The sequence below is a fragment of the Pezoporus flaviventris genome, unplaced genomic scaffold (genome assembly GCF_033815535.1).
Source record: "Pezoporus flaviventris isolate CSIRO_AGI_PZ_B2104156 unplaced genomic scaffold, CSIRO_AGI_Pfla_v1 ptg000046l, whole genome shotgun sequence".
In the NCBI taxonomy this organism is placed as follows: domain Eukaryota; kingdom Metazoa; phylum Chordata; class Aves; order Psittaciformes; family Psittacidae; genus Pezoporus; species Pezoporus flaviventris.
Window position 1 is genome coordinate 3,498,830 of NW_026892594.1, and position 24,685 is coordinate 3,523,514.

At 46.8% G+C, this 24,685-nt stretch overlaps 2 long non-coding RNA genes across 3 annotated transcripts in view; both read left to right on the top strand.

Moving 5' to 3' along the window:
• LOC133276800 (uncharacterized) overlaps positions 1-9,973 on the top strand; it is a 123,026-nt gene extending 113,053 nt beyond the window's left edge. The window contains exon 11 of the long non-coding RNA XR_009746001.1: positions 9,059-9,973. This is a non-coding gene — a long non-coding RNA (uncharacterized LOC133276800). The remainder of the gene's footprint in view (positions 1-9,058) is intronic.
• LOC133276801 (uncharacterized) overlaps positions 1-19,591 on the top strand; it is a 459,153-nt gene extending 439,562 nt beyond the window's left edge. Inside the window, exons 2-3 of one of the 2 annotated variants that reach the window (XR_009746003.1) lie at positions 17,916-17,992; positions 18,450-19,591. This is a non-coding gene — a long non-coding RNA (uncharacterized LOC133276801). Of the gene's footprint in view, positions 1-17,591; positions 17,993-18,449 lie in introns of those variants that run through there. The other variant, XR_009746002.1, reaches the window with a different exon arrangement.
• Positions 19,592-24,685: the final 5,094 nt, after the last annotated feature.

The following is a 24,685-nucleotide window of genomic DNA, read 5'->3' on the forward strand; positions in this document are numbered from 1 at the left end:
GGTTACACAGGAAAACCTGTCAGGTGACTGCTGGAAGTATCCCTAAGGAGTGCCTGAAATCTTCCTCATCTTGAGCATGGTTACCTGTGGCAAACTACATTTCTTATAAAGCTTGGGACTGTCACCAAGCCAGCTTGTGCAGTAGTCAGCATCTGCTCATTTGCCATGTGAGACACAACCAGAAATCAGTTGCTGTTCTTAGGCCCATGGTTCTTACCATTAAATCACAGCAAGTCTCTTACTGATGTTCAAGCGCTGTGCTAACTGTGCGAAGCAGAGGAGGGAGGAGCGTGTGGGTATAGTTTAATACAAGCCTTTTGGGTTGTAGGTCTGTCAAAGCCCTGACCTGGTATTTCTTACGTAAGCAGAAATCCTGGTAGTGTTTGCACGTGATTTCTGTGTGCCCTGGGAGCTGCTGTGTCCAAAATCCATCCGTGGGGTTGCAGGGACACGGGGAAAATACTTCCCGCTCACACCCTAACAAGAAGTTTGTTTGTTGTTCCCCTTGATATTAAACCTTGCTATCAACTTCATACCAGCTTAATAACCCGCAGCCATCCTCAGAGCAGCCTGCAGCCTCGATGGAAGCACAGATCCTGCCAATACACAGGAACAGCAGCCTCCCAGTTTCCCTTCTGTTGAATGAATGGCTTGGTTTTGTCAGTGACAAGGTTACAAAGCATTTGCAACAAGCACGCTTCATCTTTGGCCCTTTTTTCTCCATATGGGTGTGTGCTTCCTTTTCATTGTGTTGTTTTTCTTCTACCTCCCCTTTTTTAACACAGCCACTCCTGCCATTTGAAGCATAAGAAGCGAGCTGCTTGCTGGGCACGGAAAGGACCCAAGCAGTTCTCATCCCAATTCTTCATTACCTGTAAGGGCAGGTGCAGGAAGCCACTGCAGGAGAGGAGGTTTGCTAACTCCTAACTTTCTCAAGGCTTGGGGTTACACAGGGGAGCAGTGGGTTTTAGATGCCATGGATGAAGTACAGAACGTGGTCAGAAGGTGTGTTTGCTTGCCGGGGTTCACTCTGCCCCATAGGGTTCGAAGCTGGTTTGTAAGCACCGGATTGAAGCAGGCTTTCTGAAGTCAACAAAGACTATTTGTTTGCTGCTGTTGTACAACAGGGTTTCTTTCTGGAAGTGCTGTCTGCTAATGCTTTCTTAACCTGGAGTCCTTCTGGTTGGTTGTTGCTCAAGAGAAAGTGAAGGGAACCACTCGCTTGTTCTCAGTTCAAGGATATTAACGCCGTTAGCTGAGATAGTGCCTGTGGAACAACCAGACAGCTGTTATTTGGGTTTCTTTTTCATTAACGTGCTGAAACCATTAAAAACGCTGAAATGGGGATAGGGCAAGGAGGGTGGTAACAAATACATCACCCATCCCTTGGGATTCTGTGGTTTTGTCTGAATTCTTCGCTGCTTTCTTTTCATTCCCTACAGTCAGACATATGTTTGAGTTGTGATCGCTGCCCTAGGACCATAGCTGTGTGCAGGATGTCTCATTTGCCTAATCTTAGCAATATATGTGTGTGATAGCATTTTTGTAATGTTCCCCGTAGGATCCTAGGGTGGTTTGTGTTAGAAGGGATCTTAAAGCCCCTCCAGTTCCAGCCCCCTGCCAGGGCCAGGGACACCTTCCACTAGAGCAGCTTGCTCACACACCTTTGTCCTAAGATTCCCAGCACCCTTCTTATACATCACTGTACGTTCCAGATGGAGACTCCTATGCATGGACTTGTTAGTGAGCAGTTCTGCTCTGAAAAAACAGTTGAAAGCAGCTTATTATTTATTGCCAGAAGTAAGTTTTCACTATTTGTATGTCTTGCTTGCTCCTGTGGAGCCAGTTCATTTGTGAGAGAGTAATTTGCCTGCTTAAAACTGTTACGGTTCATTTACTAGAAGAAATGTGAACCAACTAACACAGAGTAGGAGGTCTGACACCTTCCAGTTGTTCAGGAGATGCCTGGAAGCTCTAAGGGTTTGGTCTAAAGTTGTATGTGCAGGCCAAGTTATATCCATTATATAGGATGGGAATGCTGTCAAAAACTCTCTGGAAAGAGGGAATCTGTTAAAAGCGAGCATGTAATTGTGGTGCTGCTGTTTGGCTTGGCAAGGCCACAGTCTTGTTTGAGTAACTTAATAAAATGGTGTCAAAGAATGGGATAACTGCTGTTGCTGGTGTGCTTCAGGTATATCTGTTTGTACTGTGTGTGTTTCGTAGAATCCCAGCCTGGTTTGAGTTGGAAGGAACCTTAAAGCTCCTCCAGTTCCAACCCCTGCCACAGGCAGGGACCCCTTCCACTAGAGCAGCTTGCTCCAAGCCCCTGTGTCCAACCTGGCCTTGAACACTGCCAGGGATGGGGCAGCCACAGCTTCTCTGGGCACCCTGTGCCAGCGCCTCAGCACCCTCACAGGGAAGAGCTTCTGCCTAAGAGCTCATCTCAGTCTCCCCTCAGGCAGGTTAAAGCCATTCCCCTTGGCTTAACCCTACAGGCCCCTGTCCAAAGCCCCTCTCCAGCTTTCCTGGAGCCCCCTTAGATGTTGGAAGCCTGGTGTATTTGCTGGAATATTTCCTGATACGCTCTGATTAATAAATCCCCATTTGAAGAGCATAACCACCCTTTCAAATGCCACATTTTCAACGTGCCTTGGAGCAGACAGCACCAATGTGTTTAATTCTAGTGGGTGGTGACACCTTCTGGATGCTGAGCACATGAAACTTCATGTGTCACTTGGGTAATGGACTGAAAGCGATTTTTTCCTGATCCATGGTCAGTGGTGTAGTAGGAGGTGAAATCAGCCCAGATCTGCTGTTTCCCAGGGTCATTCTCTGAGTTGTTCCAGTATATTTTGTTTTCAGACTGCTTTCAAATCGCGATGATTGGAATTCGAACACTGCAGGTTTCACCTGCATTTCTGTCTGTGTGTTTGGAAGAAACCCATGATATTATTCCCATATTGTTTTCACTGTATCTCTAGTTTTTCAGTCTGAGAAAACGTGGTGCATCTGCAGTGTGCACGATCTGCTTTTCAGATATGCAGATGCAGAGCCTGGCGTATCTAGTCAAATCAGTGTCGAGCTGCTTTTACAAACTACGTGACAATGTACAACCTCCTATCTGAGAACTGGATCAGACTCACATTGGGACTCAGTCCAAAAAACAAAATACTGCAATCAGTCTACTGGCTGTGTCAGCATTCAGAGTCGTTTCTGTTATATACACTGCAGGGAAAGGATGTGGAAAATACACGCTAGCATCCAGAAACATATTCCTGAGTCATGGAGGATGGCAGAGATGGGCGTTGTTAATAGGAGCCGCTTCAAGATATGGGGTAATAGATGCCAAAGGCGATGTTCTAAGCCTGTGTGACACTAAGGAAGTCACAGTATGACAGTCTGAGTGCTGTGTGACTTCCCTGTTCACACTCAGCCCAGCTGTAAATGCATATGAAATAGCAGTGCTGGAATGATTCGCTTGCACCACAACATCCTTGGTCCATGGTCCTCAGCCCTTAGAGCTGCCCTTGGTTCCAGCTGGGATTTGAAGAGTTCATTTCCTTGGGAGACCATACTTTAAATGCTGATGTGTTCAGACTGGGTTGATCTCTTGCTTAATAATGCCTTGTTTCCTTCCCTTCTGCCTGCCCTGCTGCTATTCTCAGCTGCTGGCTGGTACTGCTCATCCATCCTCATGCGATGCTGGGGCACAGGGCAGGTGGGCTTCCTGCTGCCATCCCATGCTTGCCACTGAACACTCTCATATCCAGTGCCCCGGAGTTACCTTTGTGACCTGAAATTTGGACCTACATTCTGTCCTAAAGTGGAGCTGTTGGAGCAAGTCCAGAAGAGGCCACGGAGATGCTGCGAGGGCTGGAGCAGCTCTGCTCTGGAGCCAGGCTGAGAGAGCTGGGCTGGGTCAGCCTGGAGAAGAGAAGGCTCCTGAAGGGGAGACCTTAGAGCAGCTCCAGTGCCTAAAGGGGATGCAGGAAAGCTGGAGAGGGGCTTTGGCCAAGGGCCTGTAGGGACAGGCCAAGGGGAATGGCTTTAACCTGCCAGAGGGGAGACTGAGATGAGCTCTTAGGCAGAAGCTCTTCCCTGTGAGGGTGCTGAGGCGCTGGCACAGGGTGCCCAGAGAAGCTGTGGCTGCCCCATCCCTGGCAGTGTTCAAGGCCAGGTTGCACACAGGGGCTTGGAGCAAGCTGCTCTAGTGGAAGGTGTCCCTGCCCGTGGCAGGGGTTGGATCTGGATGAGCTTGAAGCTCCCTTCCAACCTGTCATGGATTAAGCCCAGCCAGTTACTCGGCACCATGCAGCAGCTCACTCCCTCCCTCCTCTTCTCCCCACCATCTCCCAGCAGGATGGGGAGGAGAATAGAGTGTAAACCCCACAGGTCGAGATAAGAACAGAATACAAAACTACTGCTACTGTTAACAAGGGAAATAACAAGGGTAGATTGTATGAAACTAAAAAGGGAAAAGGGAAAAAAACAATAAACAGCAGTTTACCACCCACCGACCTATACCCAGCCTGACCTGAGCAGTGATCAGTCCCTTCTGGGTGACTCCCCCAGGTTTCTATCCTGGGCATGACGTGCTGTGGTATGGAATATCCCTTTGGTTAGTTTGGATCAGGTGTCCTGTCTCTGCTTCCTCCCAGCTTCCTGTGCCCCTTCTCACTGACAGAGCATGAGACTGAAAAGTCCTAGGTCAGAGTACTTAGCAACAACTAAAATCATCGGTGTTACCAGTGCTGGTCTCAGACTAAAGCCAAAACACAGCACTACACCAGCTACTGAGAAGGAGAAAAATCACTGTTAGAGCTGAACCAGGCTACAACCCAGTGATGCTATGAAAATCTCAGTCTCAAGAGAATTGTTCACCTCTGCTGCTGCAAGAGGAGGACTGCGTGCCCATGTACTGCTTCCCAGATCACCATAGGCAGTGCTTGGCGTGTAGTGCATAGCAGCAGGGTCACTTTGGGGTTACAACAGCAAATCTTTTAAAAGTAATCACACTTCAGAAGTGATTTAAGCACTCGGGTTTTTGGCTGAAAGCCAGTTGCTGAGATTTATTCCGCACCCTATAGCTCTGCTGGTCTGGAGTTCCTGCCTGCGTATGGGTAGAGGCACGGGTATCAGAATGGTTTCCCTGATAAAGGGCTGCAGGACCTTTAATGTCCACAGCAAAAATAAATACACTTTAAAGGGTTCTCTAATTGCTATTACACTGTAAATGTGTAGCAGAATACATGGGAGGGATTTGGCTGTGATGTAAAGACCAGGCAGCATCATTTATATATGCTCATACATGTCTGCAGGTGTACAAGGGGGAAATCCAGTTGCCTGCGTATTGGTGTCTGATGCCTTTGAGACACTTCAGGTTGTCTGGGACATACCCATAGGGCTGACAGGTACAACCTGAGTTTTATGTTAGTTTGGGCCAGGCAGAACGCTGAACATCACCTGAACTGACAGGAGGTGTTCGTGCTGTGCTGAAGCAGATAAATCTTTGCCTGAGTGTCCAGGCTCCTGTTGTATTTGCTGGCGATGCAATTTATCACTGAAGTCTAGAGGGTGATTCCGCTCACCAGATATTAACATGTGGTTGCTGAAGTACTGTCCAGCAGCTCCTGGGTCTCTGATGTGTGGCCCGCTGGTTTTATTCCTCTGCCACATCAGGTGAAACAAACAGGAGTAATAAACAGTTTGAAATCCAAACCGGTTCGTATTTGTGCAGTGAGCATCTCAGAACTCATAATAATACATTCAAATGTGAAAACCTTAATGTTTTTCTGCAGCTGGAGCCCTGTGCAGAAGGAAACCAATAGAGCCAAAGCCAAGAACTTTCCATCACGAGTGCAATCACTGCTGATTGCTTACACCTCCCATATAAATTTCAGCGTCCTGAGCATGTTTATTCACCCATTAAGCACTTTCCTTGTGAATTAGGATTTCGGTTGTGTTTTACCATGGCTAACTAGTATTCAGTGAGTTACTCGCTCAGGGAAGTCGAGAACTATATATATTGAGCCAAAATACTATGGCACCTAAGAAAACAGGGGGGTTGTTCCTATTTCCTGGTTTCTCTCTGTCTTTTATTGTATCTTGGTTTAAAAAGGAGCCAACAATCAACAAGCCCACTGTGATGCTTTGGATTAGGCCTCACCAGAGAGCGTCAAAGTACAGTGTCCCTTTGTGAAAGGAGTTTTTAATGACTGTTAATTGTACTTGGTAGCTTCATTGCTGAAGGGAAGCGGAGGTGACCTCACCCTGGAAGCTGTCAGGCTCACGCTGGTGTCATTCCCTGCCTGAAGAAAAGTTTGTGGTTTGGTTGTTGCTGGTTTTAATGAGGAGCACTGGTGGGCCCAGCAGCTTTGGAAACACTGCCCAGACTCTGTTTGAGTGCTGTGCTTGTCTCTGAGCTGTTCAGCTGCAGAGCTCGGTTACAGTTCAGGAGCGGGGGCCCAGCAGTCTCAGACCTGTGGTCTTTCGGTTCCGGTAGCATCCCTAGCAGCAGTCAGTACTAAAGACTTTAGGGAGAGGTGATGGAGTCCTTACAGAGGATGATTGCCAAAGATCTGAGGGTTTACTTCTACTCTTTCATACTGGCTAATTAATAATCATGGATGTTTTCATTACTATCCAGAGACTTCATTTCTTAACTCATTGTGGTTCTTGGCTTTGGCACAGCCTGGAGAAGAGAAGGCTTCAGGGAGACCTTGAAGCAGCTTCCAGTGGGGCCTTCAGGAAAGCTGGAGAGGGGCTTTGGCCAAGGGCCTGTAGGGACAGGCCAAGGGGAATGGCTTTAACCTGCCAGAGGGGAGACTGAGCTGAGCTCTTAGGCAGAAGCTCTTCCCTGTGAGGGTGCTGAGGCACTGGCACAGGGTGCCCAGAGAAGCTGTGGCTGCCCCATCCCTGGCAGTGTTCAAGGGCAGGTTGGACACAGGGGCTTGGAGCAAGCTGCTCCAGTGGAAGGGGTCCCTGCCCGTGGCAGGGGTTGGAGCTGGAGGAGCTTTAAGGTCCCTTCCAACACAAACCAGGCTGGGATTCTTTGCATTTAAACAAATGCAAAGTATTCCCTTGCCCTTTGCACTGCAAGCTGTGCAGGGCAGTGTTGGCTTTAGGTGTGTTTGTGCAGGTGCCAGGGTGTTAGTACCAACCAGCCTTTAGTTGTGACCATAATGTAAGTGTCTAAATATTTATGAAGGCTTTAGCTGACTGAACATACATCCTTCTCTCTGTGTCAGGAGAAGGACGAACTGGAGTACTCTTTCATCTCTCTTCACTAGTCTGTATTTCTTAAGCTGTTGCATTGCTTGATCTCAAATGAACCTTCCCTAAAATATACTGAACTTTACAATTCCCTTGCAGTTCATCCCATGCCATCTGCCACGGTGTCTGCTGAGTATTTCAGTCCTGACGAAAACCTCCGTTTCTCATGGGTCCCTCTGCACTCCTTCCTCAGGATGCTGTGACAAGCAAAGCTGGCAAGTTGTTCCCACCTTTGTTGCTAATTATAGGTCAATGTAAAGACACCAGTTCTGACAACCTGTGTCCTGAGAGGTGTTTGAATACCTAACTCACAGTGTAGTGAGGCTCTTGAACATGCCTGAGGCTCTGGGCTGGGATCTCTTTTGCTCAAGCAGTCTCTTGCTTACTTGCAGACCCATAGGATGGTTTGGGTTGGAAGGGACCTTAAAGCTCATCCAGTTCCAAGCCCCTGCCATGGGCAGGGACACCTTCCACTAGAGCAGCTTGCTCCAAGCCCTGTACAGCTGCCAGGGATGGGGCAGCCACAGTCTACTTTGTCTCAGATGTGGATTTAAAGCTGCTGATTCTTCCTCCGTATCAAGTCCATTGACTTGGAGGTAGACAAGAGAGCAGGTGCCAGCAGTTCTCTCGACAAAGGAAGAAGCATTCAGCTGTTTCATCTTCTAGCCCTGGCCTGGGGAAACCTGCAGAGTCAGTGAGCTTGGTCCATTGAATGGTTCTCCTCACCGCTCTGCCAGAAGTGTTGGGAGCTGTGGTCTGGAGCTCCCACTTTATCTCATTCCTTTGCTTTCTGCTGCTCATTAGAAGACAGACTTGAATCTCCGTGGTGTGAGATGTCAGGGCTGTCTGACATGGTTCTCATTCTGCGGCTCTGGGGTTTTGTTTAGGCAAAAGGAGCTAAATTCTTCCTGAATTAGGCACATTTTTCAGTAGAAACACGGAATGCTGAAATCAGGTCACTTTGCACTGACTTTATTCAGTCCTTCCTTTGCTATCTGTAATGTGGGGGTTACAAGTGCACTTTGAAAGGATTTTTCTAACAGCTATGGTAGTTTGTAGCATTTCTGCAGTCTTACCAAAGTGTTAAATACAAGTACTCCCAAACCTGTTCATCAATCAGAGTTTGGCATCTTGTTCTGCTTTGTTGGGTGTTTTTCCTTCTGTTGTTAACAATGTGGGACTGTTCTTATCTGTGCTGTTGATGTTACTGTACTCCATCTGTACTCTGAGTGATGGAGGTGGGTACAAAATGACATCTGTAGGACTTAGCTTCTCAAGTGGTAGGTACTATGTTGGGCAGGGATTTACATCTGCATACAGATACAGGCTGGTTCATCCTGAACAGAAATGCAGGAGACCTGGAATCCTGGAATGGCTTGGGTTGGAAAGGACCTTAAGATCATCCAGTTCCAGTCCCCTGCTATGGGCAGGGACACCTTCCACTAGACCAGGTTGCTTAAAGCCCCTAACCTATGTCACTAAGGGCCTCATCTACATGGGGTTTTAACACTTCCAGGGACAGTGAGTCCACCTCTTCCCTGGGCATCCTGTTCCAGTGCCTGACCACCCTTTCAAGGAAGAAATTGTTCCTAATTTCCAGTGTAAGCCTCCCCTGGCACAGCTTGAGGCTGTTTCCTCTTGTCCTGTCATTTGTTACTAGGAGCACAGCTACACCCCTCTGTTTTGAATAGGTGCAGAATGATGGCTTAACTTGAGCCTGCCCTGCAGCGAGCATAAAGCAAAGCTGTATTCACAGGCTGGGGCTGAAGATCTCATTTCTTTACAGAGGGCCCTATTTCAAGCTCAGGAGGAGCAGTACACATGGCTGCTGTGGCAACAGATGCAAAGCCCTGCCGTGGTGGGAGAGCAGGGTTTGTTCTCATCTTCCACATCATCACAGCTTCCTGCACTGCACCACCCTGCGTCTGGGCACTAAGAGCACCTGGCATGAAGACAAGAGACATACCCAGCGCTGCCAGGCAGCAGCAAACCTAGCACAGCTCCCTCTCTGGCACCAGAAGAGCTTTTGATGATGATGATGGACTTCGGGGGCACACATTCCATGTGGGCACAACTAGCTCTCGATTTCCAAAATCAAAACAACTTGAAACTGCCCTGGAGCAAAACTAAATGAGTGCAATAATACCAGAGGATTGAGCAACATGCTAAGGACATGTTGTTTCCTTTAAGGATCCTGACTCTAAATGATGTCACTTAGATAGCTGGGATGTTTGTGAGCACTACAGGGCTTGGAAAGGGAAAGCAGATCGGAAAAACACTGGGAAGCTGAACAATTTGTTTTGTTTTATGACTCCCTGGTAGTTTAATGAGGGAGCTATTACTCATGCACTGTCACTGCACATCTAGAAAATTCCTCTGGGTTTCAAAACTGGCAAGAGAAAGTAGTTTCCTAAAAACCACTGAATTAATGAGATAAAGCCCATTGCTCAGGAGCCCCTGACAGGAAGGGTCAGAGGCGGAGCTGTGCAGGACTCACAGTGTGTTGGAAGCCTTCCCCACAGGGCGTTGCAAAGAGCAGAGTGCTGCTGGCCATGGAGGAGTCATACAGCAGATATGCTCTGCACCTCCCTTTTAGTGTGCAGTGATTTGGGGAGAAAACTGATTGGTTTGATAGGAGGAAATCCTTCCCCTCCGTTTGCCTTATCTGGGGTACTAAACAGATGAGATTTAAAGTAAGGTTTTCATAGAATCATAGAACAGTTAGGGTTGGAAAGGACCTTAAGATCATCCAGTTCCAACCCCCCTGCCGTGGGCAGGGACACCTCACACTAAGCCATCTCACCCAAGGCTCTGTCCAGCCTCTCCTGGAACACTGCCAGGGATGGAGCATTCACAACCTCCCTGGGCAACCCATTCCAGTGCCTCAGCACCCTCACAGGAAAGAATTTCCTCCTTATATCCAACCTAAACTTCCCCTGTTTAAAGTTTTAACCCGTTACCCCTTGTCCTGTTACTGCAGTCCCTATGGGCAATGGTCCAAGGCAATACATGGGTAATACTGGCACTGAAAATGAGGGAAGTAGACTTAGGGAGAAGAAAAAGAGCTATTTGTTGTGGACTTAATTGTACAGCTTGAAATGAACTTTCACAGTTTCATAGTCTGTCTGGCAGACTTCTGACTTCCTGCTTTGTGTCTGCATTCTTGGATAGGTCTGTACAGTGCACTTTGCATATTTACTTATTTCAGCTATTTTAGCCTATCTTGTCCCATCCAGACAGGGCACACATTATCCTCATCTCAACTTGAAGCCTAATGTAACTTTCATAGCCTTTGAAAGCAGGATGAGTGCTGTTCCAGTTTGATGTAAGAGAATACTGCAAACACAAGACTGCTCCAGATTGGGAATGCAAGGGAATATATTCCTCACCAGCCCCCTGACACAATTACTCCCTTGTAGCATAAGTTCCTGTCATTCCTTTTGCAAATCAGGCAGCTAAAGGAGGGGCTGTTAGGAGGGAAATCCATAAGGAATCTGTGAAGTGTGATATAATGATTAGTAATAGCATTCAAGAGCCTCCATAACAGTTCTGCTTAAATCACAGTACCTCAGACGGCATCAGTCATGCCTTGTCTTATTTCAGTGCTGTACTATAGTCTGAATCAGTTTTGTCTCCTCTCCCTGTTCCTATCCGTGCAAGCACTTCCAAAATTCTTTTAATTATTGTTTTTTCCCCCATATACAGACTTCAATCCAGAATATTACCATTTTTCCATGAAAATACAGCAGTAACACAGGAAAAAGAGTGTATTTTAACCTTCACATCAGAGAGATGCTTGCCTGTGTCCCCTTATGCATGCAGCGTTCGTTCTCTTTTGAAATACCCAGTTCTGAGCTGGTTTTGAGTTCTTTCTTCAAGCACATCGATGCCCAGTTTATGATTCTGTGCTGGATTCTTGCCCTTGGGTGTGGAACTCACTGCCTGAGCCAGAACTGGGAAATGCTGTGGAAGTGCTGGATCACAGAGCAGAGCTCGAGTTTCCAGCAGTGTGGGACACATTGAGGCTGTCAAGGCTGAGGGGGCACTTCTGGTATTAGAAAAGGTGCAGGAGTGTGGATGTGATGAATTATCACTATTTTGGCATCAAAATAACCAGCACAAATGGAGGCACTTCAGAGGGACCTCATTTGTGGTGCATTGGACCACAGTTTGGGCATCAGTATTCTGAGGATATGCATATACAGGGCAGTGAGCACAGGGAAACTTAGGTTGTTCTACCTGAAGCAGTGTGACCATTGAAGGGGATGCTCAACCTCATGTGTTGGATCTGTGCAGCTTTGGTTTTCCAGGGTTGTGTGAAGCTAAAGGCTGAGAAGACATAAAAAGGAGCTCTTCTGCTTCCTGGGTTAGTGCTTCATTGACTCCAGTGGCAGTGAACACCAGTGCTGCTGTGCACCCTTGTTCTGGAAAGAGCTCTGCTGCTGGCATGGATGTTGGTGGGGTTTGGGTTCTTTCAGGGGGTTTATATGGTGTTGAGTCTGCTTTTTCCCTAAATGGATTGCAGCAGAATCTAGGTGAGAAAACAGGTTCCCTCACTCCATGCAGGACCATGAGCAGCAGGTAATGCCAGGCTCTAACAACATGCTGCTGCTCAGGCAGTAACGGAGTAGAGAGTTTTATCATTTCAGACTCCAGGCACCTAAATTCTGCCAAATTTAGGCAAAATAAAGGCAGGCCACGTGTCTGGTGCCTGCAGCCTCCCACTCTGGTGGCAAAGGGCACTGGAGAGGCAGATGTCTGCAGACTGCTCAGCACTGCATCACCCTTGGAGTGAAGGATGGGGCTTCCCCAGAGCTCCAGTCCTGTGTTCTGTGCTGATACAAGAAGAATGTTACGGCTTGCTATTGATGGACATCGACCTTCATTTTCCTGCTAATGAGGGCTTTAAGTAGTCTTAACGTTATGGTTCAGCTGATTTCTCTCTTGGCTAGGTGTGTGTCCTTCACCGCTTGTGCCCAAGCGAAGCTGCTCAAGGTGGATCCCGTGCAGACGTATGTACCTACTGCATTCAAACAACTGTCAGGTTTTACATTTAAAGACTCCTCTTTTTATTCAGCCTTACTTTGTGAGGACCTTTGCAGCTGGCATTACACAGCACATACTTTATTACCCCAGTCATCACTTTGACCATTTTGTCCTTTTAACCTCCCCAGTTGCTGCACTAGACAGTTGTGGGGATAAGCTGGAGTGAATTTCCTTGGCTGGTGCTGAAACCACAAAGAAATCCAAAGTAGTTCCGTGAAAAATGAATCTCTCCGTGAAACTATTTGCAGTGGACTGAAAGGGGGGAGTACAGAATGAAAACCCAGCTGCAGGGAGGTGGCTGTGGGGACACCATCATGGGCTGGCACATATCACTTTTCCTGCATCCGTCGTCTCAGACCTGTTTTAACCACAGGGCTCTTAGTGCAGAATGGCCAGCCCTGCTGAGCAGGGAGCAGACCTGCCTGACGCATACTTACTGCTGTTTATCATAGAGTCCTAAAACCCCAGGTTGGAAGGGACCTCAGGGATCATCTGGTCCAGCCTTTCCAGGCAAAGCATGACCTAGACTAGATGTCCCAGCACCCTGTCTGGATGAGTCTGAACAGTGTCCAACGCTGGGGAATCCACAACTTCCCTGGGGAGATTATTCCAGTGGCTGATTGTCCTCAGTGTGAACAGTTTTCCTCTTGGGTCCAGTTGGAATCTCCCCAGGAGTAACTTGTGCCCATTATTTTTCCCATGTGACTCCTTGTCAAAAGCAAGTCTCTAATCTTCTTTGTAGCCACCCTTTAAATACTGGAAGAGCATTACGATTTCTCTTCATAAGTGACTGCAGCGATAGGACAAGATGTGATGGGTTCAAACTGAAACAGGGGAAGTTCAGGGTGGAGATAAGGAAGAAGTTCTTTACTGTGAGGGTGGTGAGGCACTGGAATGGGTTGCCCAGAGAAGTGAATGCTCCATCCCTGGCAGTGTTCAAGGCCAGGTTGGACAGAGCCTTAGGTGACATGGATTAGTGTGAGGTGTCCCTGCCCGTGGCAGGGGGTTGGAACTGGATGATCTTAAGGTCCTCTCCAACCCAAACCATTCGATGTGCATTATCTCAGTTTTGCATGTCTTGGTTACAGTTTCTTCTCCTGCCTTCAAGTGCCCCTTTTCTCATCACGTCCAATAAATCAAATGGAACTCACAAGATACTACAGAGCGACACCAGGATGTGCCTGTTAACAGAGTGGAATAGATTAATTACACGCCGTGGACTAGCTGAGCTCATTTAGTAATTGATGAATTAATTTAATCATGACTGTTGCGAATAGGAAACCTTGAGTGCTGGCAGAATAAAGAGCCAACCCTCTTCTTCACTGTATCATTAGGGGTTTCTATGGGTTTAGTTTCCCTTAGGCTGGTAATGGCCACATTTAGGAAGTTACACCCTTCATTTGCAACTTGGGGTTCTTTGTGATTCCATCCTGCAGCACTTCCAGGCTGAATTCCTTGGAAGCTTTGACGTTTCCAGTTGCTTTTTCTTAGCCAGCTGTCAGCACTAGCTCTTAATCCTTATCTCTTTTACACTGGGCAAACATTCCACACCATCAATCATATTGTCCAGCTCGAGATTCCATCCTGACTGGGTGTCTGTAATTCCAGGAGTCTGTGATCTTTGTGAGTGGTTTGTACACAATGACATTCTCTCTGTGCACATTCTGCATCTTCCCTCTGCCAGATTGCCTCTGCAAACACAGGTCTGACCCCTGCGCAGTCAAGTGTCGTATTTGCACCTCTGTGCACCACTTTATTTCTCGTCTGAGATGTGTGCCTAACCTGCACACACGTGAATTGATGGCAATCAGCTGCAGCTCAGAACGGTTTCAGCAGAAAAGAGCTTTCTCCTGTGCCAGCCCTTTGTAAATGCCACAAAAATACCTTTCTTTAAGCCTCTATTTCAGAGCTAGACCTTGCAGTGATGCTGAGATAGGCCATCAGGCTGTTCATCTGCCTTTATATCAGATTTTATTGTCTCATTATTCCTTATGCTTGCTCTTTTTTTATGTCTCTTCATTCTTCCTTGCCTCAGGCAGTAAACTAGAAACCAAATGCCTTTCATCCTGTTTTATGTGAAGCTCCTAGATCGGTGTCTTGGTCCATGGCAAGGACTCTGCACTGCTACAGTGGTTTTACAGTGCCTCCCTTAGAAGTACCTGGGAAAGCAAATCAGACTCATAGAATGGTTTGTGTTGGAAGGGACCTTAAGGCTCCTCCAGCTCCAACCCCTGCCATGGGCAGGGACACCTTCCACTAGAGCAGCTTGCTCCAAGCCCCTGTGTCCAACCTGGCCTTGAACACTGCCAGGGATGGGGCAGCCACAGCTTCTCTGGGCACCCTGTGCCAGCGCCTCAGCACCCTGTTTTTATCCTGATGATGTGTTTGTCCTGTGACAGTAATCAAATACATGAACTGAGTAGTAAAAGGGGTTCAGGAGTAAGGATCAATAAATACTCAAAGCTGTGCATGGTCGGGTGGATGGAATCAATTCCAGCGCTGCCAGTTGATCCAGGTGTGCCTTGCCCAATGTGCAGTGAAGATCCTTCTCATCTCCTGGCCTTTCCAGTCTCTAGCACAACTTAAGGGGCATTGGTCAGTCCCTGAAATCTATAGGTGAAGATTTACAAAGATCTTTGCCCAGAGAAGCTGTGGCTGCCCCATCCCTGGCAGTGTTCAAGGCCAGGTTGGACACAGGGGCTTGGAGCAAGCTGCTCTAGTGGAAGGTGTGCCTGCCCGTGGCAGGGGTTGGAACTGAAGGAGCTTTAAGGTCCCTTCCAACCCAAACCAGGCTGGGATTCTATGGGAAGCATTACAAAAATGGTATTACACGCATATTAGGCAAATGAGGCATTTAAATAAACCACTTTATAAATTCCAGGTGCTGATCTCATGGGAGAACCTTGCATATGCCAAAGGAACATATTGTTTGAGAGGAAAACCTGTTTATAAATATATGCAAACTGAAAGGTAAATAATTGCTGTTTCCAGTAAATTGATGGAATATTCTCTCTCTGCATTGATTATGTTCCCCGCTGTGCAGCATGTTGTGTCAATAGAGCTGGCGTATCTTATGTTTGTCGCCCTGCAGCACCGGAGTGTAGGAAGTGGTTATCTTGTAAGATTTCATTTTTGATTCTTTGCTGCCTCAGCACAGCAGAGAGTTCAAGGGGGCTTTGTTTTGCTCTGTAAATATTTCTGGCTTGGGTTTGGGGTGTTTTTGCAGTGTCATAGACGATGGGAGTGGTAAAGAGTATTTGTCTTCAGCTAGAAGCTCCTCTGCAGTCTGTTTGTGAGGCGTGGGAATTGATATGGCCTTAAAAACAACCACAGTTAGAATCATAGAATCAGACAGGTTGGAAAAGCCCTTCAAGCTCATCCAGTCCAACCCTTCCCAGCACTGCCAAGGCTACCACTAACCCACGGCACTGAGGCCTCGTCTCCACGCTGTGTGAACACTTGCAGGGACGGTGACTGCAGCCCTGCCCTGGGCAGCCTGTTCCAATGCCTGAGCACCCTCTGGGGCAGGAATTGTTCCTCAGCTCCATCTAAACCTGCCCTGGTGCAGCTTGAGGCCGTTTCCTCTTGTCCCATCCCTTGTTCCTTGGGAGCAGAGCCCAGCCCCTCCTGGCTCCATCCTCCTCTCAGGCAGTTGGAGGGAGCCATCAGCTTCACACTGAACCCCCCAAGTCCCTCAGCCTACCTCTCTTAATTGCTTGTCCGTATTGTCTATGCAATCAGTTTAATTTCCCTACCTTTTCAATCATTCAAAGCAGTCAGAATTTGAGTTTATATTATACCAGAGGAGAAATACAACGGAATAAACATTTTCATATGTGTTTATTGTTATTTTTAAGCTATATGTAAGACCAATTCTTTCCATGTCACCTATCACCCTTTGACAAACTAACACCATCATTTATGTAGTGATAGAAATGAATCCAGATAAGCAGAGAGGCAAAACAGTTACAGGCGCCTGGGTTTAAGAGCTCACTTTGTAGAGCCAGGAGTGGATGTGATACGATGCATGGCGCAAGGACACGAACAGCAGGTCTGGTTTGTGAGTGCTCCATGACAGGGGCGTTTCTGTTGAGCGCTGGGATTAGTGCTTCTGTTGAAATTCATATAACACTGCATTGCCAGGGTGGTTTCTAAAAAGGATGCTCATCCTTCAGATTGCAAAAGCTTTCAGTCAGAAGAAGTATTTCAAGCTGAAGAAATCTTTCCTTTCTTTCCTAAATGATGATCAGTTTTCCTCCCAGATCCCTGTGAGATACTCTTGCATATGTAAGACAGCAGTGGGAATGAAAACATAAATGGTTTTAGAGTGTTAAGACATAGACAAGCAACAGTGAGTTTTGTTGTGGGTGGCTACTGCGCTAACATCTTAGGGAACATCAAGGAACTGCTGTTGTTCATTACGGGTGTCCTGTCTGACTTTTGCAGGGTAACATCTGCTGGCTTATGCAGCAAATCATGCTCCCCCTGGGGGGGGAAAAACCCCTCTGTGTTCCTGCCCGTGTCGTCCCAAAGATTGGTGTTTGACAGAAGAGCAGTCAGCTGCTATGGTGATGGGCACAGCGAGGAACATGGACAGAAATAGCGGCGAGGCTGGAGCCAGACTACTCCTGCTTCCTTATGGCTTCAGTAGCCTGTTCGGCGTTCGATGGAGGCTGATTTCAAGAAGCGAGCAGGTTATTTTGCTGGTTTCTGCCTCAGATTCTCCCAAAGAACACAAAAGAATACTCAGGCTTTTAAACAGCAGGGTGAGATACTCCAGTGGATGCTGTTCGTACAGGACTGCCTGTAGTTCCCTGCAGTGCAGCTTGCGCCGTTGTGCTTGAATTTGGATGCGCTGAGCTCTCCCTCCTTCCACACGAGCTGAAGTCAGTTTTCAGTGATGCATAATTCATACAGCGAAGCCCACTATCCTTTGTCACAAAAACAGGATAGTGTTTTTTTCCCAGGAGTTGTTAAGCCTGCTTTTCTATTTTTAGTTCTGTTCCCTAATAATCCCCCAAATCAGCCTGAAGCGGTTTCAAAACAGAGCTCGGAGTAAATCTGACACAACTTGTACGGCAAGGATGTTGCTCTACGCGCTCCATGATCCTCTGTCTGCCACCTGCTCTTTACAGCTGCTTCCTCCACAAAGAATTATCTCCTCGTGGCATGGGGACTCACCACTGCCAGGGCATTAGTGCGTAAGTGTACCGCACCTCGAGGTCTACCAAGAGGTTTGTAGGCCGTTTGGATGTATTACAAGGAGTTATCTGCACATACACCTCTGTATGAAACAGAAACAGCAATTTCTTGCCATGGATTTTGAAGCTCTGATTGAAAATTACTCCTTCCACAAGGGCATGATACCTTTATTGTAGTAGCGGGGTTCACGGTAAAACTTGATGGCCTGTTTTGACTATAGATGCACTGACATTGGTGCAGATTGTGAGGAACTGTAACTGGCTAAAAACCTGTTTTAAGAGAGTGGAGGAAAAGAACTATTCCAAAGTTGTGTTTTAATTTACCTCTTTGTAGAACAACTCAAAGAGGGGACTGATTCAAACAGCTTCTGGTATTTTTGTCTTCCAGATTCTGAGGACAAAACCTGTTGATAATGAATTGTTCCAGAAGCACACGGAGAAAATTGTACCTTGTGGAGGCTGTTTTGTCTGAGGTACAGCACATCTGTGTCCCTCCCTGGCATCAGCTGGTGTTCTAATACCTTGTAACCATGAGAGCTTTCCTGCTGGAAGCTTTCAGAAGCTTCTGCAATTAAAAAGATCAGTTTATTGTGCATACATAATGGGATGTTTCACCAGTGGGGAATCGGGGAATCACAGAAGAGTTTGGGTTGGAAGGGACCTTCAAAGCTCATTTAGTTCCAACCTCCTGCAGTGAGCAGGGACATCTTCAACTAGACCTGGTTGCCCAGAACCACATCCATTGAATGTCCCCAGGGATGGGGCATCCACCTCCTCTCTGGGCAACCTCTGCCAGCGTTTCACCACCCTCATTGTAAAGAATTTTTCCTCACATCCAGCCTGAATCTCCTCTCTTTCAGTGTAAAACCGTGACCCCTCATCCTGCCACAACAGGCCCTGCTAAAAAGTCTCTTCCCATCTTTCTCATAGACCCCTTTTAAGAACTGAAAGACCACACAACAAGGTCTCCCCTTAAGGAGCCTTCTCTTCTCTGGGTTGAACAACCCCAACTCTCTCAGCCTGGCTTCATTTGAGGGCTATTTGCTTGTGCCAGAGGAACATTGCCCTCATCTCTAACTCAGTAGCTCTTTTCAGTCCAGCTAAAGAAAGCACAGAAGGGAAGGGATGTGTGAAGTACCATCATCAGCATAGCAAGTCCTGGCAGTGGTGGTTTGTCATGTCATTCGTTTCATCCCAGATGACCCAAGTGTCTTTTCTTGCCTGCTTATGTGAAGCCACCGCAGACCTTCTCATCATACTGAATTCCATCTGGGGAGGCTTTGACCGTTTCTTGCATGTTGTCAGTTTGAAGATGACAGAATTGTTTGGTGAGAAAACCTTTAATGCAAGAGGTTGGGAAAGTTGGGTCTTTCATAAAACCCAAGTAAAACTCGAGGAAGAATCTCCCAAGTTCAGTGTATTGATTTCCTCATCAAAGTTCAAGAGCTGTGTTTCATGGCAGGCTGAAACTCATCTCAACTCCTTATGACCAGCTGAGCAAGAGAGATGGGATTTGATGCTATCCAAGGTGTAATTCCACAGTTCATGTCTTTTGCTAGTGCCAGCTTAATAAGTTTCTGCCTACTCCCAGCCGTTCATTTTCAGCTCAGCAGCAGTGCGGTGCTGTCTCTTCCCTGACTGTGTGGAAAACCAGATGACTGCAAATAGCCTCAGTCAAGGAAAGGAGCACTTGTGAGGTTTTTCTTTTGAATTGGAATGATTTGGATGACCTTGCGCACAGCACAGCCCATGGGCAGTTGTGTCAGTAGAACTGAAGGTGATGCTGACTGCAGCATCAGAGGCAGCAGCGAATGCTGGAGGCTGTCCCAGTGTTGCTGTCAACAGAGATCTGCTCTGGGACCATACCCTGGCTGAAGGGCTTTCACTATCCACAGTCTTACTTATTGAGCTACTGCTTTTCATTTCATTTCGTTTTATTAAGAAGGATTAACATCTTGCTTGGGCAGGTTTGAGGGGTTTTTTTCTCCTTCAGGAGATAAGCCATGTCTGTGAGCAGTCAGTCAGCTTTGTGGACAGCCATGAATGTCAATAAAGTCCTGGCAAACGCAGGAGGTATTTATTGAGCCTTGCAAATTAAAAACACTTTTCCTGCTTGTTTAGTGAAGGGAACAACAGAAAAAAAAACAGACAAATGACAGAGCGGATGAGCTCTCTTGGTAGTTGGTATTTATTAAGCTGGTGGTGAAAACGCCGGGGGAATTGATGGTGCAGAAAACTAAAGGATGAAGCAGCTTTTCCCCAATAGCTGCGGTTTTAAGTTCAAGTTGAAAATGACCAAGCGAAGAAATCCCTTAAAGACATCTGTAGCTGACTTCACAGCCTCCGTTTCTCCCTTGCTAGGCAGTTCTTCCTCACTGCAGTCCGTATTAATTGCTTTTTCAGCTGACAGATAATATCTCAGTGGCTCCTCCATCTTCGTCGTGCTGTTGGGTGTCTGCAGCAGCTCATAAATGAGATACACGGTTCAGCAGGATGTTCACACGGGCACTTCCCATGCTAGAGCCATGGCCCTGAAGCAGAGGCTCTCTGCAGAGATGTCAGTCTGTCATCTCCCCTTGGCTCCACGTGTTATTAAAGGAGAAGGGAAAGGAATTTCAGAAGTTACAATAAGTGGAATGGTTTGTCAGACATAACCTACGCGCAGGCTATTGTCAGCAAATTACAGGCTGACTGGGTCTTTCAGCCTGTCAGAGATGGATTGTAAAGCTGTCATAAGTAAAGCTCTAACAAAACCCATTTAGGCAGCTCCTGTTATGGCAGAGCATGGAAAGGAAGCAGTAGGACTTTGTCTGGGTTTCCTACAGGATCATTAGTCCCGTTGGGAGTCTTTCTGCGTTGCGACCAATAGATGTTCTCTCTGATTATATCTGATTAACATGATAAAGTGCCCACGGTTGTCATTTGCAGTTAAAGATGGGATCACAGTTACATATTATTCCGAGTGCTTAACAGCAGGGATTCATCCCTGGAAGAGAGAGGGCTGGTTACCTGGTAGGCATTTGCATGCAGCGAAACCACCTGTGAATCATGAGAATTATTCAGCAGCAAAACTAAGCCATCGTAAACTCTGATCTCACAGTGCTTTAATCACAGATAAAACTTGCCTCGTGTAAGTAATCCCATCAATGTCAAATAAAAACATGTGAATTACGAAGGATTTAAGATCAGGGCTTAAGTCACTGCCGTGTCATCTCTGGAAGATTGCGGAGCAGTGTTAGATGTAACTACAGGCACACAAATGTAATTGGGAGCAAAAACTTGCATCCAAGTCTATGAATTCTTGCTGTTTCCCAAGCTCTCACATAGATATAAAGACATTATCTCTGCTGTTCCTCTTCTTCCCTTACAGTTAAACGAGAAGATTGCTCTCAGCTTTCCTCATCATTAAATGAAGGAAGGACAGAGCAGTTCAAGATCTGAATTCATCTTCTAAGACTTGCAGGACCTAATTAGGAGGAGGCATCTCAGAGAAGTACAATAGCTCTCTATCTGCAGTTCATTTGCTTTTCCAATTTAGAAATGACAGTTTACAGCCCTAATATGAGAGTGTTTCTCATTATCTGTGTTCTAGAAACATGCAGAGTTATTACAAGTTTTGAAAGAAGCTTTCTTCAAAAGTGCAAATGATATTAAAGGGAAGGATCTGCTCCCTGCATAGTCAGAGATGCTGTTGTCTGCACCCCTTCTAGGGCTTGTGGAAAAGACAGATCCGTACAGCTGGACCCTGGCTTCGGATCCAATGTGCCCCACGAATGCAGCTGCACAGGAGCAGATGGAGCAGCAGGATTTAGCCTTGTCTTGTCCAGGGAAGATGCTGGGGGGGAAGCGTCGTTGCTTTCCTGGTTTGCCAGATGGATCTCAGGTTTCTTGGATGTTCTCATGAAGATTTTCTTGGAGAGGCATGTGGTAGCTGTGCTGTTGACAGATACCCTCATGGGAACTGTCCACACTAGTTTGAGATCTCTCTTCTCTATCTTCAGCCATCTAGCAGTTGGGTTTCTAGTCTAAGCTGGTTGTTTTTACTATCATTGTGGTAAATGGAAAGGGAGATGCAGCTCTGTAGCTAATGAAACCTCCAGAGTTAGGTTTTTCACATGGTTTCTGCCCCCTGAAGAGAAGGAGTTGGAGGATGTTTGGCTGTCTTTAGGAGACCACAGAGTGGTTCACCTTGGGTGATGGTTGTAATCAACTGAAACCAGCCTTCACAGGACTTCCGGGGCAGGTACAGTGCGCACTGAGTGTAAGAGGGGAAAAGTAAGGTGCTTCACTCTTCTTCAGCACACTCCAGCAAGGTAAAGTGTGAGGCTGTTGAATGGCTGGAGGAAACAGTTCAGTCCTGCCCGCCCTTTGAAGCTGCTTTCTTTTAGCCACGCTAAAGCATTCGTGTTCCTTATGGCATATTCCCAGCGAGCTGTCTGCTGGGGACAGAGCCTGGGAGATGGGCACGAGCGCAGCTCAGCCCTGCTGCTCCCAGCCAAGCTGCTTCCTGCCTGCTCGGCTCCACACAGACACGTTCTGGACAGGATAGCTGCAGCCTAAATCCAGCGCTGATGTGGCCTGGCATGGTCAGAGCTCTTCCAGTAACCGAAGCGACTTGCCTGTGTTCCGAGGCTCAGCCTGCTTGCTTTGGTTGTTTTCCTTCAAGCCGTGGTGTTGGACACCCTCCTGGGGCACGTGGTTTCCTTGTGCCCCCCTCTGCCGTGGCGACACATGCTGTGCCTGCTGTGCAGCGCTGCTCCTGGCGCTGTGTTCCTCGCTGGGAGGCTGGGATGCAGGGAACACATCAGCCTGAGCCCCCCCACAGCCTGCAGTTCTGCAGATGCGATCGGGGTGCATTTGTGCTGCCAGCTCAGAGGAGGAGTCACAGGGAGGTTATCCACAAGAAAAAAAAACATCTGTTTGAAGGGAGCCAATGGTTTCAGTAGCAGACTTCCAGGAAAAAAGCCTGTGTCAGACTTCTTGGAAGTGGTGCTGGGACCAGGTGGTAAGTGCCAGATCTGGGGAGTCTGCAATTAATGCGGTCCCTAACGTGAGGCTTTTGGGCACATGCTTTTCTCTCACGGTGCAAAGAGCCACCTCGGTGAGGGGAGGCAGGTGGGCTGCCCTTTAGGAGGAATATTCAACATCTCAGCATTAATACGGAGCTTCTGTCGCACGCTGCTGCTTTTAAAAATAAGCTGTGTTACAGGAGGCCTTTCACGCGTCCTTTCGCTGTCACTAGAGGGAGTTTGGAGCCGTGCTTCCCGAATGGATTCGCAGTGTTTTAATAGGAGACAGTAATAAAAGTGGGATGAAGGTCCTGCTTTTCTCGTGAAGTGCTTGTACATGTTCTCCAAGCTTGTCTGACTAAAGGCTTCAGAGCCACTCTGCTGCAAGCAATTCTGTTCCTATTGGTAGCACTGTAATAGAAAACAGAAATAATGACTCAAATCAAGGGTAAAAATAAGGAAAAAAGCATCAGCTATTTAATAGGAAGAATAAAAACCCCAACATGGATAGGTATTCTTCTGTGGCATTTCCTATTTATTGTTTCAGGAATATCATCCCAGCTGGAAATAAGCTCCCTCAGGAAGCTGGTTTCATATGGTGGTTTAGATTTAACTATTCATTGTCTAGCACCATTTGAAATCAGTGTTCTTGGAGGAAGAATGCCTGCCTTCATCAGCCAACGGGATCCTCAGAGGCCTTGATGGGAAAGAAGAGGAGGTGAAGATCTTCCTTGGGTGCTTCTGCTGTGACAGTTGGCTCCACCACCAAACTACGTTCCTCAGCAGGCTGGGACTGCAGGGTCTGTGGCCATGGTGACCCTAAGGAGAGCAATGCAATGCATGCTTTGAATCTCTGCTGTAAAATACTGCTGGCCATCAGCATGTTTATAGTGTTTATAGGTGGTGAGCCATAGCTTTGGGAATGGAGAAGGGCTTACGAGGTGTGAACAGTGCGAGGAAGTGTAATACAGAATTGCAACACAGAACTGAAGATGTTAATGCAAATGTTAATGTAAATCTAGTACAAACACTGTGGGGAGGGATAAGGAAGAGAACTTCATCTGCTCCACTTGCTTTTCAACTCAAAACCTGTTTCAGCCTTACACAGATCATTTTCTGTTAGTTCTTTACCTCCCTTGTAAATACCTTGTATCATACAAGACACACAATAGAATTTAAAGCAGATGATGTTAAATTTAAGCACTAGAGTTTTGGGTGCTCTCGACATCCGTGCTGTGTTTGCTTTTTCATTGTGGCGTGTTTGGCAGATCTGAATATGCTTATTTATGTTGTGTGACTCAACTTACCAGTATTGAGGCTGGATATGCTCATTGCAGTGGATGGACATGGCCAGCACCAGCATGTGTGAGAACTGGACTGTGAATGGTTTCTCATGGTGTCCGTGTTTCAGATTGGCTTTTCCCTATTAAAAGCTGTTTGTAGCTGATGATTGATGTTGAAAGTTTTCACTTTCTAAACCTTTATTTTAACAGTATTTATAATACTCTTCAGTGAATGATGCCACAGAACTAATTCATTAACACTTCAAAGTATTTGGGGAGCCTCCAGTGTAAAACACTCTCCAGCATTTTAACTCTTCCTCCTTGCAGATCTCAGTAACCCCTTTAGAGGATGACTGATTTCTTTTGGTGTTCAGAGTCAATAATATTTTCTAGCACCATTTGAAATCGGTTATAGTGATGGGGGAATTGCTCCTTGTGACTTTTATACATCAGGCTCCAGAGGCGATCTTTAATAGGACTGAAAACAATGTGTTTCTTTAGTGAACTGAGTTGCTCAATGCAGAAATACTACGGGTTTAGGTGCTTTTGTATAGCTGGAGGTTTTTCCTAGGAGACAAGACAATCTTTGGTAGATAGAGTATGTAAAACATGTAACACAAGGTCTTGATTTAGGTTGTCTGTCTAAAGGTGGAACGGTTTGGAAAGCCACACAGGACTGAGTGGAGGTAAAGGGAGATGGTTTTCCCGATGAGAATTGTCAGTGTGAACTGAAAAGCAAAGAAACTCACCCTGTTGGTTTAATGATCCACCCATGAGGTATGAGGAAATACAAAGATGGCATCAGGAAACCTTCCCATCTCCTGTTACTGTTCTCTGGACATGCTGAAAGTGAGATCTTGTCAAAGGTTTCATT